Here is a 14,257-nt window from a genome sequence, read left to right as displayed (position 1 = left end):
CCTTCTGTGGGTATTTGCTGCTTCACTAGAATTGCTACACTGCCCTACAGCTGCAGATTAAACCAGTCACAAGTGCCCTTTCTAATGTTATAATGCCCCATAAAGGTTGTTATAACAAGGTTGACTGGCATTTTAAAGTTCTGTCAGTTGGAGGAAGTTATAAACAGCCTGACTGGCATGTTTATTTTAATCATGACTGTTGCTATAATGATGAATTGGTTGTTTATTGCACAGTTTAGATTTTATGGCATCACATGAGGGATGTCGTGAATTATTCATCTGGCTGTGTTTAACATATTTAGTGTTATAATGTAATGTAAAGGGTGATTTAAAAAGTTTCTTTGGTTATTTATAACATTCTTTGGTGTTTCTATTTCATATATTTCATATTTTACATATTATAATATTCCAACTGGCAGCTTATAATGCTTAATACACCAATAACCAATATTCAAATTGCCATTTTTTTACTACGTTTTTGTCTTCGGCATATATAGTGTTATAAACAGCTATAAATCACAGTGTTTATTATTCATTTTGGTGTTAAAGTGTCATGTGATGGTTGTTTTTATATTGTCACATGAAACTGTTTTATGGGCTATGTATATCAATTTTGATATCTTTCATAGGAACTATGAAATACATATGGCCATAGTGCATTTTAGAGTTATAAGGCCATATGATATATATATATCTATATATATATATATATATATATATATATATATATATATATATATATATATATATATATATATATACTGTTATATAAAGTCTTTTCTAAACAATAAAATTGGCTTTGATCAGTCAGATATGAGAAATGGGTGACAGGGCTGGTGATGAATCATTTAGAATCTGCTGCTGAAATATGACTCATAGACACATGGAAGTCGTGTTGTCATCGAGGCAAAAATATTGAAACAATCACAGAGAGCTGAAGTGTCTGTCAGTGTCCCTGCCTGTTTCAGTGGTTACTGAAACAGGTTACAGTGGTTACTTGTGATACAGAGGTTGTTTACAAGTTAGTAGTGTGGTGAAGAAGTGTTGCTAAAATTACACTGTATGTTTCTCAACAGAAAGAGGAACATAACCTGACCTCATTAATGAGTTTGTGGCTGCCATCAAATCCTCATAGCAATGTACAAAGGTGTAAAATCTTCTCAGAAGAGTTTGTGTCAGGAGACATGTTCGAAGAACAGGTGTCCACAAACTAGTGCTGGGCGATATGAGCGCAAATCAATATCATGATTAATTGTACATTTTACCACGATTACAATTAATGAACGATTATATTGTTTTTGTAGTTTTGACCCTCATAGTTCACTGACGAGGCTTGTACTGTAAATATGCTCCAGTATTAAAGCTGGGATATTTTTTCTAATGTTGCTGGGAGCTTGTTCCTCTCGTTTTATGAGCACTGTTGTGTGTGATTGTGCTTTCTCTTTTTGTTCAGTGTCGTCTTTTTTATAGTCAAAACACAGCACGTCCAAAACATAGATGCTGTGTTTTTCTTTGGTACAAACTGCTTTGAGTCGCTGGGTTTGTCTCTGCGTTAAGGTTGCTTCCATGTGGCAGACAGGGGCAGAATCACGTAACTACAGCTTGGTATAGTGGTTTTAAAGGGACAGTACATGAACACACAGTGGGGACATAACAATAAAAATAATAATTGATATAGACAAGTGTATATCGATTAGAAGTTTTGAATGTCGATTTCTTTTAATTTACAATTAATTGCCCAGACCTACAACAAACATATGGTCACACAGTGCAGTTGTATGAATTTTATAATAATTCTTCTATGATGTCTTAGATCAAGGTAATTAACTAAACTTTCGTTCACTTGTGTATGTGTGTGTGTTCCTGCCTTGCCCCCTGTGTGTGTGCCCCCTGTAGTGTGAATACTGCTGTGTGTTATGTCCTTTTGGCCGACACCAGCACAGAGCCACAGAGAACAGAAAGTGCAAATACAGCATGACTACAGGTCACATGAGAGAGAGAGAGAGAGAGAGAGAGAGAGAGAGAGAGAGATTAGGAATTTGTTGAAAGAGAAAACAAAAGAAGTGGGTGAAAGGAGCAGAACAAGAAATATAAAGGGGAAATAAAGAGAGGGAAAGTGTGAGGAGAATGAGGAAGAACTAAGGAGAAGAACAAGAGAGGAGAAATAGGGTAATAGAAAGACAAAAGAATGATCACTATTTAGAACCTTTGCATATGAAATAACTGCGTATGTATGTATCACAGTGATCCAGTCAGGCATCTGACAGTGATAAACAACGTCAGGAGAACAGAGAAGAATAGGAGAGAGGGAGAGCGTCATCTAGACAGACTGTGTAACACTGACTCATTCCTAGGAAAAAAAACTCAGTTTCTTTAAGCCAAACAGTTTGTTGTTTGTCAGACAGTTGTTAATCTGTTTATCAGAGCAAGTGATTTGCATATCTAATCTCTGGGTTGTGCAGTTTTACAGGGCCAATGGGACATTTAACCCTTCCTTTCTCCATTTTTAATTAATTAATTAATTCATTCACCTTCTGCAAGCACTTCATACTGATCAGCTTCAAAGTAGTTCCGGAGCCTACCTGGATTCATTGGATGCAAGGCAGGAACACACCCTGGAGTGGGTGACAGACCGTCTGACACTTATTTAAAGATGAGCTATGATTCAGTAGTACCTGGTGTCACTAATGCACTTGTGGCTGCCATCAAAACTCACAAGAATGTTCTGATATATAGTAAGGTCTTTCCAGAAGAGACAAGAGCAAGGAAGGACAAAGATACACCCTTCATTTCAAGATGAAATGAATAAAAATAAAAAAATATCCAAAACCATTTTGGTATATCTTGAGCCAATGTGTCACAAACCCTTTGTTCTTCGTTTGCATTTTGTGAGACAAATATTTCAGGAAAGTGGGACAATTTCTCGAAAAAGGCTGCCTTTGCAGTTAATCCCCTACATAGGGAACAGCTGGTTGATTGGAAACACACCCACTTTGATTTAAATTCTGCAAAAACTCAGAAATCAAGCACCTGATAGCCTGGAAATGGTTTTGTGTGTGTGTGTGTGTGTGTGTGTAATGTGTTTTCTACCCGATTGAGGTTACATCAGATGTTCGCAGGATTACTGTTGCCATGGATACAGGCTTCCCCTCTGATTGGACAGAGTGTTTGCTTTGCTCAAATGGCCATGAGATGCAGAAGACTTGGGTTCTGGGAAAATGAGACTGTGATGTTGTTTCTAGATTGACATACGTTAGCTTGGTTCACACACTGTACTTTTGTTATGGGTAAGGCTGGATGTTATTTGGGAAGAAAAGCAGTAAAATTGGTAATATAAGAAAAACTTATCTGTCTAAAAGTCAACAAATAAACAGTTTCTAAATGGGGTTTAATGTGAAATATTTTAGTAACACAATACATATATTGCTACATCTGTTATGAACATGGCTACTTATATCCTACACTGAGTGGACCTGCATTGGGACAAATTCCTCTGAACTTATGCACTATATAGACAAAACTTTTTGGACACCTGCTGATTGATAATTTCTTCTAAATGAATGGTATACTTTGTCCATATTCTGCAGTAACACCTTCTACATTTTTAGAAAGCTTTTACACTAGATGTTGGAACACTATTATGCAGATTTGAGCGCATTACAAATACTGGATGATTAGTTCTGTATCACAAATCATCCCACATGATGGAGTTTCACTGCAGAAAACAGAGTACAACTGCTCCACAGCGTAGTGCTGTTGGGTTTTATACCCCTCTTGCCTACACCTGGCATTAAGCATGGTGACCTGAGGCTCATGTGCTTCTCAGTTCATTTCATGTTTTCCATAGAGATTATACACTGCTGTTTCTGATCCACTTGTACCAGCGCAACATACACTAACACATCCTGAATGATCCACCACCCAAATCATACCTGCTCTGTGGTGGTCCTGACCATTGAAGAACAGGGTGAAATCACCATAATAAAGCATGCAAAGAAACAGGTGGACTACACCCTGTAATTGTAGGACTACAAAGTGCAAAATTAATGTAGATACAAGGAAGGTGCTTTTAATCCAGTGATCGTTCAGTGTGTAAATTACATCAGCAATGGGTACAAATAATGGTGCATTAAATAAAAAATATGAAGAGTTTGCAAAACTAGACATGCAGTATTTTCTCTGAGGACAAATCCGTGATATGGTCATTTTAAAGGCACAGGGTGGAGGTGTTGCTTTCTTAGGGGGAAATAAAGATGCAGAGTAAGATTCAGGAGACTAATAAATACTCAGAGTGATGTTTAATCACCGAGATGGTTTGAAGGGTTCGCAAAACTTGCCAAGAGAGATCAGCACTTTTTCACGAATCTGCTCGTAAGGCTAATCCACTTACTTGCTTCCCATTGATTTATAATGTCAGCTGAAGTAAGAGACAGTTTGTTTGGTTTGTAGTGGCACTTTATGGAACAGATTATTATTAGACGTACAAAGAAGTTTTTTTGCTTAACGTGTAATTGTAATTAAAAATACAAATGTTCTGCCTCTCTTCTGTCATTTTATGGTAATTACTGTATAGTATTAAAAAAAAAAAAAAAAAGGTAAAATGTAAGTATTAATATGCTATGTTTACAAGCACTAACTTCAAAATCTTCATCTTTAAAGGCAATGTCTACGATTGTTGGGAAACGTAGTTCTAAGCTCTGCATCTTTAAAGGTGGAATGTTTGTACATGGCTGAAATTTAACTTCTCTGTACGTTTTTATTCATTGTTTGAATTACCACAGAAACTAATTTGTAACTTGAGTTGTTTTGTTTGTGGCACTTTCTGTATTGCAGTTGGCCGTCTCCAGAGTTTGGAGACATTTCCAACTTACGTGATATGAAATAGCAAAAATATGTCAGTAAGTCTAGCATACCGGATAGAGACTGTTTTTTTACTCATGTACTGACACTGGGGCTTCGTAAACACATTAGACGGTTTCGAGCATGCAAACAGATTGGGGAGCTAACAAAATGGTATATTTTATAAAACAAGCCTAGTTTAGCCGAAGCGTCATTTAGTCATATAACTATTGTCGCAGAAGTTTTTCTGGCATTTTATGGCAAAAAGCTACAAAACTAAAGCATCATGTTGAGATGATATTAAAGCAGCTCGTTTACCAGAAAGCAACAGGATAACATTTAGGTTTTTGAACATTTCTAAAACCAAGCACCTTAACATTTTATCAACCAAGTAATCTACACTTGATAAAGGAAAAGGGATTCACTGGGAACTAGAAATTTGCTACTGACCTACATTTCTATGAATAAAACTGATAAAACGGTGCTGTAACAAATACACAGCTTGGTTTATTTTGAGTAACACCTTGCTCTGGGGTTCTGGCTTTAATAATCCCAAGATTTTGTCAGTTTTCATGTAAAGTTAAACAAAAAGCTTTGCAGATGTAATTTACTCATCAAAAAATCTGTAACGGTGAGACATAAAGAAGAGACTATGATAAATATTACCTTGACAACCTTCAACACATTTCTGTTCGAGGCTCCAGGAAAACACTGAGCTGCTCACCGTGGTGAAAGGTGTACCTACAGCGCTGAAGCAGCGTGAGTGTGTCCCAATTCAACTTTCTGACACCTTGAACACCCAAAAAGAGCACTTGTCCAGGGAAAAGAGGACCTCTGGTCACCGCTGAACATTTCCAAATTTAGTTCACAAACTGGGATGTGAAATATGGCTGAACTAACAGTTCCTACTCGCACATGCGCGTTTCAACATTTGGTGTCAGTCGGTCAGTAAGCGCACAAGACTCTTCGAGGTCTTATTTTTGAATACAGTTGTGAATCTCACCATTAAATTGTCTTAGCGAAAACTCACGTATTTTTGGAAACAATATTGTCCCCAAGAACAGAACAAATTTTTGCAGCATGTTTTTCTTTGATGGAACTCATTACAAAAGCAGTGACAAATAAATTCTTCTTGCTTGCCTTTTACAAACTTTATTAATATGCAGCAGTTACCATAAAATGGCAAAAGAGCGGATGAACGTTGTATATTGGCATATTGACCTTAGACTCATGCAGCTATTCCAAAGCATCATATTCCTACGGACGCAATACAAGCTGTATGTGAGCAATTAAAGAAATTATAATTGGTTTCTCCAAACATATTAATATATCGTGTACTAGTATTGCAGAAGGCTTATCACAATAATGTTTACAAAGCAATAGACGGAGTCAACCTAATATACAACAGAGCTTATTTTTCAGGCATGGGATTTAAGAGTGGTATCCACATGGTGAGACCCTTGTTTAAACACATACTCATTTAATTAGTGAGGGATTCGTTTTGTGAGTTCCCAGCACTTTTCACTCTCAAGGCTCCAAAACAATTCAGGCTTTGATCGGGACATTTGAAATGCTAAGAGGTGCAGATAAAGGCTCTCTCTCTTTTTTTAAATCAAAATGTGACTCTTCTTTTGTTTTTCTCCCTGCATCATTCCATCAGCTCCCCGTCTGTTCCTCAAAATGGAGAACTGAGACCCCCTCTTCTTTTTGGAAGTCTCTCTCTCAACCCCACCCCTCTGTCTCTATCAGTATTCTGGTGTAGTAGTGTGATGAGCTGGTGTTAATCCCTGCCTGGTGGCCTCTTCTGTACCTTCCTTCATGTTCCTAGCTCCCAGATTCTGCCTGCTAATAATGTGCATTTAAAATATAAATTTAATCATTCACATTTATGTCATGCTAATGGTTAGCAAGCCATGTTAGTTCATTAACTATTAAATTAGCACATAGGAGCATAGGAGAAAGATAATGATGTTTTTCCCCCAATATGTGAAATCTGACACTCTCAGGGCATAACATTTTTAGCTTAAAAAATGCTAATATTGCTATCAATGAATTAATGCCATTAGCAGTTAGCATGATACACATGACAACTTACCATCATACTAAGTGGCAAATATTAAACTTCACTGCCCGTTAGCCACATTAGCATGCAGTTTTGGACTTAATGTGATTGGTTGTGTTTTGGAGGGAGTTAAAGTGAACAGATGGGTTAGCCCCACTTCTGGCCCCTGTCTCACTATTGTGTGTTTGTGTGTGTGTGGACAGAGCCCACTGGTGTGTGAGATGGGTGTAAAGTGTAGGCATTCTGGTCATTACTTTGCTGTTGGCAAGAACAGAGCAAACGTTGCCAGAGGATCATTGGTACAGGTCTGGGGTTGTTGTCAGTTTGAAGATACTTGGCTTATTCCCATTGTCCAGTGGAATACCGCTGACTTTAGGCTATAGATATCCAAAACGTCTATATAATCTAATGTTCTGCCAGTAGCACTATACAGTGATTCTGTAAAAGCTTGTGTAGAGTATTCCAATTCCACCATCTGACTGAATCCTACTGTACATTCACAGTGAGTGAAGTGTCTTGAACTAGAATGACCTAGTCATTTTTTTTCTCTCAGTATTGGTCTCACACTTCTTAGGTACAAACTATGTCGCATCTCAGTGATGTTGGTAGCTTTTCTAATGTGTAAGTCCTTTATATCTTCTCCTGAAGGCCTAACCAATGGGAGACAACAGAACCTGATTTGGTCATTACATATTTGACAAATTTGAATACAATGATTCATTCATTCATTGTCTAAAACTACTTATCCAGTTCAGGGTCGTGGTGGGTCCGGAGCCTACCCAGAATAATTGGGCACAAAGCAAGAACACACCCTGGAGGAGGTGCCAGTCCTTCACAGGGTGACACACACACCTATAGAGTTGCCAATCCAATATATGTTTTTGGACTGTGGGAGGAAACCGGTGCACCTGGAGGAAACCCACATGGACACAGGGAGAACACACCAAACTCCTCACAGACAGTCACCCAGAGTGGGACTTGAACCCACAACCTCCAGGTCCCTGGAGCTGTGTGATTATGACACTACCTGCTGTATCACAGAGCCTCCCTAATGCAATATTTACGTTTAATAAAAAATAGCTAAAAATGACACATATAGTTTTTTTAAACATAAAAACTATTTATATAATATATATTTAAATAAAATCTTATTCCTCATTATCACAAGGTAAAATCTCAATATGACTATGATATTCCACTTTTGTGATGAGAAGTATTAAATTCTCAAATCTACAAAAAGCCAGGACATTCAGCAGGAAAGTGATTTAAAACACTGTAATTGCTGCCTATTATTGTTTTTGGTGTTATATTACGTGGCTTTGACCATTTTGTTTGTTTAACCAAACTCTTTACTGTGCGGTCTGATACAGATGTTGACCATCACAGCTGTGTACACTGATGAGGAATGTTCACATGCTGATACAGGATGTCTGAAAGAAAAAACACAAAATCTCAGTGTTACTGTATTTTACATTTTAATTTATTGGTAGCAGGAATGGTTGTTGAGAAAATGCACCAATTTTAGTAAATTCAGACATTAAGAGAGAGAGATTAACTGATTTTTCAGTTAACTCGATTAACTGATGTTCCTTTTACTTAATTGCAATTATCTGATTATGGTACAATGAAGAAAATATGTCATTGTAATTGGTGATATTTCATACTGGAGCTACCTATTCCCCATCATACCGCACTATCCCATAATTTTAGTTCATACACTGTGTGGTATTAGATTAGATTTAGCTACATTCCTCAAACTAATTAAAGACCACTGTGTATAATGCAGAATACAGTGAATTCAGAAAGTATTTGACATTGACATTTTTTTATCCATCAGTCTAAACTTTATTACCCAAAGTGATAAAGTGAAAGCGTCTTTTTACATATTATAGAAATTAGTGCTGGGCGATATGAGCGCAAATCAATATCATGATTAATTGTAAACTTTACCACGATTACAATGAACGATTATATTGTTTTTGGATTTTTGACCCTCATAGTTCAGTGACAAGGCTTGTACTGTAAATATGTTCCGGTATTAAAGCTGGGATATTTTTTCTAATGTTGCTGGGTGCTTGTTCCTCTTTTGTTTTTTGAGCACCGTTTATATCTGGTGTGTGATTGTGCTCTGGTCACTGAAACGGTTTTTTCTCAGTGTTTACATTTGACTTTTTTTCCAGTGTCATCTTTATTATAGTCAAAACACAGCACGTCCAAACCACAGACGCTGTGTTTTTCTTTGGTACAAACTGCTCAAATCGCTTGGTCATTTAGGTTGCTTCCATGGGGCAGATAGGGGCAGAATCATGTGACTACAGCTTGGTAGCATGGTTTAAAAGGGACAGTACATGAACGCACAGTAGGGACACTACAGAATAAAAATAATTGAAATAAACAATATAGACAAGATTATGTCGATTAAAAGTTCTGAATGTCGATTTCGATTAATTTTCAATTAATTACCCAGCCCTAATAGAAATCTAATTATTGGCCTCACTTTCTGGGTGAGTAGTAGGGCACTGCCTCTCCCTATTCCTTCAACACAAGCAACATACTTGCCAGCTTTGGCATCTCTTAGCTGGCATAACTGATCTGAGCAGTTAGCATTTTCCTTCAAATGTTTTAAGCTGTCCAGTGATCTAGGGTTATGCAGCAACTTAAACAGAACTGGTAGTTGGCTACATGTTGTGGAGGAAGCATTAGCTTTTATCTGTCCCAGGTAGGAGGACTGCATTAAAATAGCAATCAGATATTTTCGCCAATGATTACTTTTCATGTTATGAATTAGCCATTATACAGACACCTTGTGGCCTGGATCTTTCAGAGTCACTGTGTTGGTACCCTCTATGGTATATATTCTGTTCCCTTAATTATGGAACATAATTGTAAACTCTAAAAAATGCTGGGTTATTTTTATAACCCAATTGCTGGGTTGAGCATGTTGGGTCATGATGTTGGGTTATTTTGACTTAAACTGGGTTAATAACAAGCAACCCAGCAGCATTGAGTTGTGTATGCGGACCTGAAAGGGAACAGTCACTTCGTGCGTCGGAATAGGCGGGAAGCCGAGAAGCTCGAGCGAAAAGAAGAAACCGAAAAAACCGAAGAAACTGAAGCTGAACACCAGAGGAGAAGAATGTCTTTTGGCCATGAGCATATTTGTAAGTTTTTTTTCATTTACATAAGTTTAATATATAGATTAAAACCGTTTTGTATTAATCGGGATCTTAGTTGAGTTCATATTTCTGGTCAGCGAGTAAATCCCAGTTTCCTGACTAACGGACATTATCATTCTGCCGAAGGAAATAAAGACCCAGGCTAACGTCACTAGCTACCAGACTCAGGTTGATTTTTACTAAACCTATATTTATGATGTTTATCGCTGTATCTTCTAGTGTACCCAATTTGGAAGTACTGTGTTTATTAACATTGGCGTTGCTTTGATGTTATTTCTTGCCTGCTAACGCTAGGTCAGTTATGCTAGCGGTACCTCAGATAAATTTCCTGCTCTGCGCCTCCGTGAGGTAGAACTAGCTAGCGTTAGCTGAGTTGAATTAGCTTCCACCTGACTTAAGTTCACTTCTGCCGTTCTTGGACTGATATGACCCGTGTGTGGTAGCCTTAGGGTATGTCATGCTTTATCCCTATTGGGATGTTCGCTTTTTATATGACAGCCAATGCGCTAAAAAAATCTGTACAGCACTCCTTAACCAGTGCTTGTGATTCCTTTGAAATGAATACCTCCTTTGCTTGTTTTTTTACTTATATGAAACGAGTGATAAAAATCACGATGTGAAATCAGAAAATAGCTTTCCATCTTCGTATTAGAATTTTCATTTCCACCTTAACACTGGAAGCATCGCGCTTATTTGACCGAGACCGGAGCAAAGAGAGCCGCTGGTTTGACAGCTGTCACTAAAGTCTCCCTTCCACACCAAAACCAACACAACACACGGAGTAAAGTCAGTCACAGCGCTCAAATACACACCGGCTCTCTGTGCTCCTAGTGTTAAAATTGTCACTAGTCGAAGCTGATGTTGCCTTCCTTATTTATTTTTCCCCCTTCCACCTTAAAGGTCATTTTTCGGAAGACGTTTGCTTTTTATTCTCCATTTTTCGTATTCAAATGTTTATTTCTACCTTAAACCTGTCAGTATATGAGGCTAACATTGGCGTAATTCACTAGCTTCTTGTTTGAATTAGTAGTTCCATCTTAAAAAGGGTAACTGTGATGATTGTTAGCTTTTTAAAAAAGTCTCTTTCCTCTTTGTTCATAATGCATTAAACACCTTTTAATACCACTCGTTATATTCGTAAAAACACAAACCACAAATATTTTACCTTTTAATACCCTTTATTCCTCATGTACCTCTTATAAAACATGCACTACACTAACTTTAACTAGTTGTTAACAGGAGCTGTGTATGAGATAAATATATTCATTTTTCCTATTCATATTCATTAGTGTTGCACCTTGAAACCAGACAATTGCACCCCAATATGGTGCCCACGCCAAAAAGATTGTCATTTCAACCCATGAACATGACGGGTACTCGGCAATGTGACGTCAGCTGCAACCCATTAATAAATGCGTAATATTATGTCAACACAGTGGATCATCTTGACTTTCTAACTTTACACATGGTGTTTTTTTTATTTGGTCATGTACTATGAAGTCTTGTACATGTCTTTCTAAAATGTTATGTTGATATCTGCAGTGACACATGGATGAATTTGTTCAAACGAAGACTGGAATCTTCAAACATTAATTCCTAAAATCGAAGGTATGTAAAATTTTTGTGTGCATCCTCTCTCTCTCTCACTCAATTTTAGTTTTGCAACAATGTATATAATGTTTAAGGACAGTGAGTTTTCAGGTATAGACGTTTTGTCTATACACGAAAAAAAAACAAGGTTTTGTCTCGGTTTTGGCCTCCCATCCCCACACAGTGTTTTAGGTCACTGAAAATTGAGATTTTGCAAAAATGCTCTCCCAAGGTGGAGACTTTTAAAAACAGGGTTGTCACTGTGCTCACGTGGATGAGGAAAACTGAGACAGCACATCTGTCTTTGTCTGAAATACAAATAGCTTTTCACTTCCTCTATATTAAATTACATCAGTCATACACTACACTGTACACAAGCAGATAGCAATAGATTTCAGATTCCCACATATAAATAAATATAAATGATGTTGTATTAGGAATATATAATGCTCTGTTAAGATTTAGATTCAGTAAGTCAATGACTTGCGTAGTGCACTACATAGGGAGTATTGAGTGATTTGAGATTAAAACTCAGGCTTCATGGTGTTTTGATGTCCCGCTTAAAGGGAATGTCTACATTTGTTGGAAAACACAGTTCTCTCCGTTTTGTTTACATTCGTAAGTTTTGCGTCTTTTAAGGTAAACGCCATGTTTGAGGGGGAGAAAACTTTAAGTTTTATTCTTTGTTTGAATTACCACAGAAACTCATTTATAACTCGAGTAGTTAAGTTTTGTAGCGCTTTCGGTGATTAAATTCTTTACTCTCCTTTTCAAAATAAATTTTTTTTTTCATTAAAAGACAAGTGTCGTTTTTAATACTACACAACAGTTACCTTAAAAATCAGTGATGACCTTTAAATGACAACTATTTGGTAAACAACACTTTAAACTTTTGTACGCATATTGAGGTATGTATAAAGCATGTATTTGTCCCCAGAGCACTGACCCGGAAAATTTTGTTTTATATTTAGGTTTAAAATCTTTTATTTTTTAATCACATTTCTTTTTTTTTTTTTAATATATTTAAAAAATGTATTTTATTACCTCTACTCCTCAGCGTCTGCTGTGACTGTGGACAGGGCTATGCAAGAGTGGCTTAAGGACAACATTCATCCACCAAGCCAGGTTAGACAATACATGAAGGTGACTGCAATCCATAGAGCTAATGGATAAGGGAGAATCGGACCAAAACAGTTGTAGAAATACTACAAGAATATCCACGTCTGTTGGACATATGGAGAGAGATTAGTCTCAAAATACTTTACAAATGTGTAAATGTTAATCCACAAATTAAACACAAGTCATAAATTTGTTTCACTGTTCACAAATGAACACCCAATCTGTGTCTCACAGTCTGTAGTTTGTACAAATAGTTACATTCATAAACACACGTGTTTGTTTTTCATAGACATATCACAATTTTATGCAAAAATAAATACATTTGTTTAAATTTACATTGTAATGTCAGGAGCGAGGGGCGGATTGAGGAAGGCGGACGCATTCGCTAAAACACGGGTTCTTTTAATTAAACAGCGGCAACAAGACAAACAGAGATGAACCTAGACATATTAAGCTAAACAACAAGACAGAGAACTGGAATATAACGAAAAGGAGAATAACACTAAACGACAGGACCTCACGGAGAACACGACAAAACAAACGAGAAAGGAGAAACTGTGGAGACAGACGGACAGACTTGAAAACACGACTGACTAAACATGACAAACGAGAATGTGAATCAAAATGTACGACAAACAGGACGTGACACAATAGGGCTTAAATACAGAGACAAACGAGACACACCTGGACAGATAACGAGGACGGGTAACACATGACACGGACGAGGAGGCGGAACAAAGGCGGAGACTCGAACATAAACAAAACGGAGCCATGTGCAAATAAAGCACATGGCGGGGACAACAAACTGACAGGACGAAGGCGTGACAGATGCCCCCCCCAAGAACGCGCAACTCCTGGGCGCGTACTCCTAAACCCCCCAGGAGCTGGCACAGGAGAGGGCACGGAAAACAAGACAGGACAACAAACCAACGGGTGACAGGACTCAGGACAGGACGGGAACAGACACAGGAGCTGGGGACACGACAGGACCGAATATACTAGACGGGACATGGGACATGACAGGAGACTGACAAAGGGGGGCCACAAGAGACGAGAACGGACTGGACAGGACAGGAGTGGACACATGGGAATTGACGGGAGACTGGACTGGAGACAAGACAGGGGACTGAACGTGGGACGGATACGGAGACTGGACACATTTGGGGACAGAAGACTGGACATGAACAGGGGACTGGAATGGAGACGGGACTGATGACAGGACCGGGTGCTGGGACTGGACGGGAGCAGAGACTGGTGACAAGACACTGGACAGGATAGGAACATTAGACTGGACAGGGGTATGTGACTGGACAGAAGACAGGACAGGTGACATGACACTAGACGGATACGGAGACTGGACATGAGACAGGACAGAGGGTTGAAACGGGGACTGGACAGGACTAATAGGGGACTGGACATGAGACTGGACAGGGGTCTGAAACAGAGACTGGACAGGACTAACAGGGGACTG

General features: G+C 38.1%; 1 protein-coding gene across 1 annotated transcript in view; it reads left to right on the top strand.

Annotated features, from left to right (window-relative positions):
• Window positions 1-14,257, top strand: part of LOC136677547 (tetraspanin-7-like) — a 59,810-nt gene that overhangs the window by 20,640 nt on the left and 24,913 nt on the right. The gene's annotated exons all lie outside the window — the stretch shown is intronic.

The sequence above is a fragment of the Hoplias malabaricus genome, chromosome X2, assembly GCF_029633855.1.
Source record: "Hoplias malabaricus isolate fHopMal1 chromosome X2, fHopMal1.hap1, whole genome shotgun sequence".
Classification (NCBI taxonomy): Eukaryota; Metazoa; Chordata; class Actinopteri; order Characiformes; family Erythrinidae; genus Hoplias; species Hoplias malabaricus.
This window is presented reverse-complemented; position numbering and strand designations above follow the sequence as displayed.